The sequence below is a fragment of the Oncorhynchus tshawytscha genome, unplaced genomic scaffold, assembly GCF_018296145.1.
Source record: "Oncorhynchus tshawytscha isolate Ot180627B unplaced genomic scaffold, Otsh_v2.0 Un_contig_2107_pilon_pilon, whole genome shotgun sequence".
NCBI lineage: Eukaryota > Metazoa > Chordata > Actinopteri > Salmoniformes > Salmonidae > Oncorhynchus > Oncorhynchus tshawytscha.
In genome coordinates, this window is record NW_024607963.1 from 17,170 (window position 1) to 22,500 (window position 5,331).

Consider the following 5,331-nt stretch of genomic DNA (forward strand, 5'->3'; position numbering starts at 1 on the left):
TTCTTATTTTCAATGACAGCCCAGGAACAGTGGATTTCTACCATGTCAGCTCTGGGATTTGATCTAACAACCTTCCGGTTCCTGGCCCAATGCTTTAACCACTAGGCTACCTGCCACCCCTTCCTGTTAACATCTCATAGTTGATGACTAGATGAGATTGGACCTGGTTCTGTAGACGATAAGTCTGTGTCTTTGTAGTCCAACACTCAGACCTGAGTGATGCTTATTAGAGAATAGTCTGTCTGTGCAAAAGCAGATAAAACACCATCATTATGTGATTGGTTTAACTGGAAGTTGTAACTTCAGCTTGGCACAGAATTACCCCCCATCAGTTAGATGAAGAATCAATATAATATCTGAAGGTGATGTCAGACTGTCATGTTATTTACACATTCATTCATTTCAGACTGGTTCATGTTCACATTCCATTTGACCTGCAGATGTCCAGCGGATGATGGTTTCACTATAGAAAACATTTTCCTCTGTAAAATACATCTAACATCAATCAATCAATATTGAATATTGATCACTAATAACCAGTGATCTCTGCTAGTGTGTCTGAATATACTCAATCAATCAATCAATCAATAAAATTAATATATTTTTTTTACATCACCCGAATTCACAAAGTGCTATATAGAAAACCAGCCTAAAACCCCAAACAGCAGCAATTCAGATGTATAAGATACTCTACCTGACTGTGAAGCTGAGCTGTGAGCTGGTTTATCCCCAGACCAGATTAGACCAGATTAGACCAGACTAGACTAGACCAGACTAGACCAGACCAGACCAGTGTGAGGTAGTAATCCAGTATGACTGAAGCTCTGCAGGAAAACAGGATGTGGACAGCTCTCTAATAAACTCCCTAAACCATCCCCCACCTGCTGGGCTCCTCCCCTTTATAACCAGGACACCACTCTGTAAACGCAAACACAAACGCACACACACACACACACACACACACACACACACACACACACACACACACACACACACACACACACACACACACACACACACACACACACACACACACACACACACACACATGGAAAGAAAGAAATGCTGGTCTGGAGGTCTGTTGTGTTACAGTGAAATGTCATCTCTAAAGGCTGTCAGGAGGTCTGTAGTGTTACAGCGAAATGACATCTCTAAAGTCTGGCCCCAGATACAGTGGAGGTATTTGATGTGAAAGCAGCATCCCTCCTCCTCCCCCCTCCTGCTTCCCCCTCCTCCTTCCTCCTCCTCCTCCTCTTCCTCCAGTACTACATTCCTGAAGCCTACAGTAATCATCTGTGGAACATCTGGGCTCTGCCTGCAGCCCGACCAGCTCCAACCCCTCTCTAATACACTTTTCACACTACTGAACTGAAGTGAACTGAAGTGAACTGAACTGAACTGAGCCAAACCAAGCCGAGACAAACTGAGAGATTAACCCAGTCTTACAACCAGGGAATCACATCCACACACGGACAGCTCATGAAGTTATAATGAAAACATTATTCAGCCGGTAAACTTAGGAGAATAATATGTTACATCATGGTTTGGGCCGAGTCTGAACCATGTGATGGACCAATGAAACACGTTACATCATGGTTTGGGCCGAGTCTGAACCATGTGATGGACCAATGAAACACGTTACATCATGGTTTGGGCCGAGTCTGAACCATGTGATGGACCAATGAAACACGTTACATCATGGTTTGGGCCGAGTCTGAACCATGTGATGGAGCAATGAAACACGTTACATCATGGTTTGGGCCGAGTCTGAATCATGTGATGGACCAATGAAACACGTTACATCATGGTTTGGGCCGAGTCTGAATCATGTGATGGACCAATGAAACACGTTACATCATGGTTTGGGCCGAGTCTGAACCATGTGATGGACCAATGAAACACGTAACATCATGGTTTGGGCCGAGTCTGAACCATGTGATGGACCAATGAAACACGTTACATCATGGTTTGGGCCGAGTCTGAACCATGTGATGGACCAATGAAACACGTAACATCATGGTTTGGGCCGAGTCTGAACCATGTGATGGACCAATGAAACACGTAACATCATGGTTTGGGCCGAGTCTGAACCATGTGATGGACCAATGAAACACGTAACATCATGGTTTGGGCCGAGTCTGAATCATGTGATGGACCAATGAAACACGTAACATCATGGTTTGGGCCGAGTCTGAATCATGTGATGGACCAATGAAACACGTAACATCATGGTTTGGGCCGAGTCTGAACCATGTGATGGACCAATGAAACACGTAACATCATGGTTTGGGCCGAGTCTGAACCATGTGATGGACCAATGAAACACGTAACATCATGGTTTGGGCCGAGTCTGAACCATGTGATGGACCAATGAAACACGTGACAATTGAATGAAAAAACGACACGTATAAACCGTTCAAGTTCACAGAAAAGAATACACTTTGTTTCTGTCATGTGGTTGCAGTTTCCATGGTTACACACAGTGTTGCCTCATATTCCAGATGATGTAATAACCTATAGTTCAAGAAAGATCCCATGAAGTTAACCTGACATCATGACAGAAACCAGATGATGTAATAGACTATAGTTCAATAAAGATCCCATGAAGTTAACCTGACATCATGACAGAAACCAGATGATGTAATAGACTATAGTTCAATAAAGATCCCATGAAGTTAACCTGACATCATGACAGAAACCAGATGATGTAATAGACTATAGTTCAATAAAGATCCCATGAAGTTAACCTGACATCATGACAGAAACCAGATGATGTAATAACTATAGTTCAATAAAGATCCCATGAAGTTAACCTGACATCATGACAGAAACCAGATGATGTAATAGACTATAGTTCAATAAAGATCCCATGGAGTTAACCTGACATCATGACAGAAACCAGATGATGTAATAGACTATAGTTCAATAAAGATCCCATGAAGTTAACCTGACATCATGACAGAAACCAGATGATGTAATAACCTATAGTTCAATAAAGATCCCATGAAGTTAACCTGACATCATGACAGAAACCAGATGATTTAATAGACTATAGTTCAATAAAGATCCCATGAAGTTAACCTGACATCATGACAGAAACCAGATGATGTAATAGACTATAGTTCAATAAAGATCCCATGAAGTTAACCTGACATCATGACAGAAACCAGTACAGAAACACACAGCTTGTTTATTACTCATGGTAAGATGTGATCATCCTGGCCCAGTTATAAATGGATCTAATGATCTTGACATAACATGTTTCAATTCAAACATTACCCTACCAGAAAAACAGAGATTCATTCCCTCTGGGGCTGGGATGAGGAGAGGAGAGGAGAGGAGAGGTGAGGAGGGGAGGGGAGGGGAGAGGGAGGAGAGGAGAGGAGAGGAGAGGGAGAGGAGAGGAGAGGAGAGGAGAGGAGAGGAGAGGAGAGGAGAGGAGAGGAGAGGAGAGGAGAGGAGAGGAGAGGAGAGGAGAGGAGAGGAGAGGAGAGGAGGGGAGAGGAGGGGAGAGGCAAGGAGGGGATGGGTGGGGAGAGTCTGTGGCCAGCCAGCCCAGTAAGGTCCAGCCCAGAGCCCGAGCCAGCTGGGTCTGGAGATCCCTGCAGAGCAGAGAGCCTTAGTGGAGTAGTGAGAAGAGATTCATGGCTCCTGTGAGATATACCGTTAGTCTTCTGTGTTTCTAGACTCTGAAATGTTACAAACAGGTGTAAGAACTTTGCAGATGAGGAGAGAAAAATAAGAAACAGTTTTGATTAAACTTCTCACCAGATCACAACATTGATGTATTGGAATCTGGCAGACCAATGCTCTCTTAGGGACAGTGTGGGTTCCCCAGGAAGAACAGTTGAATGTTGACACTAACTTTTTTTGACACAGGAACCAAAGCACTGACTGGAACCAAAAGATTTGTTCCTAACAGAGACTCAATAAAATAGACCATGTATCAGTGAAACACAGGAAACATTTAGCCACCCTACAGCACTTTTAATAGCAGGGAAGGGGAGACATTTTGCCACCCTACAACACTTTTAATAGCAGGGAAGGGGAAACATTTAGCCACCCTACAACACTTTTAATAGCAGGGAAGGGGAAACATTTAGCCACCCTATAACACTTTTAATAGCAGGGAAGGGGAAACATTTAGCCACCCTACAACACTTTTAATAGCAGGGAAGGGGAGACATTTAGCCACCCTACAACACTTTTAATAGCAGGGAAGGGGAAACATTTAGCCCCCTACAACACTTTTAATAGCAGGGAAGGGGAAACATTTAGCCACCCAACAACACTTTTAATAGCAGGGAAGGGGAAACATTTAGCCACCCTACAACACTTTTAATAGCAGGGAAGGGGAAACATTTAGCCACCCTACAACACTTTTAATAGCAGGGAAGGGGAAACATTTAGCCACCCTATAACACTTTTAATAGCAGGGAAGGGGAAACATTTAGCCACCCTACAACACTTTTAATAGCAGGGAAGGGGAGACATTTAGCCACCCTACAACACTTTTAATAGCAGGGAAGGGGAAACATTTAGCCCCCCTACAATACTTTTAATAGCAGGGAAGTGGAAACATTTAGCCACCCTACAGCACTTTTAATAGCAGGCGGATGGGAAACATTTAGCCACCCTACAACACTTTTAATAGCAGGGAAGGGGAAACATTTAGCCACCCTACAGCACTTTTAATAGCAGGCGGATGGGAAACATTTAGCCACCCTACAACACTTTTAATAGCAGGGAAGGGGAAACATTTAGCCACCCTACAGCACTTTTAATAGCAGGCGGAAGGGGAAACATTTAGCCACCCTACAACACTTTTAATAGCAGGGAAGGGGAAACATTTAGCCACCCTACAACACTTTTAATAGCAGGGAAGGGGAAACATTTAGCCACCCACCCTACAGCACTTTTAATAGCAGGCGGATGGGAAACATTTAGCCACCCTACAACACTTTTAATAGCAGGGAAGGGGAAACATTTAGCCACCCTACAGCACTTTTAATAGCAGGCGGATGGGAAACATTTAGCCACCCTACAACACTTTTAATAGCAGGGAAGGGGAAACATTTAGCCACCCTACAGCACTTTTAATAGCAGGCGGATGGGAAACATTTAGCCACCCTACAACTCTTTTAATAGCAGGAAGGAAGGGGAAACATTTAGCCACCCTACAGCACTTTTAATAGCAGGGAAGGGGAGACATTTAGCCACCCTACAACACTTTTAATAGCAGGGAAGGGGAGACATTTAGCCACCCTACAGCACTTTTAATAGCAGGCGGATGGGAAACATTTAGCCAGTGTTCATCACTTATTACGACCA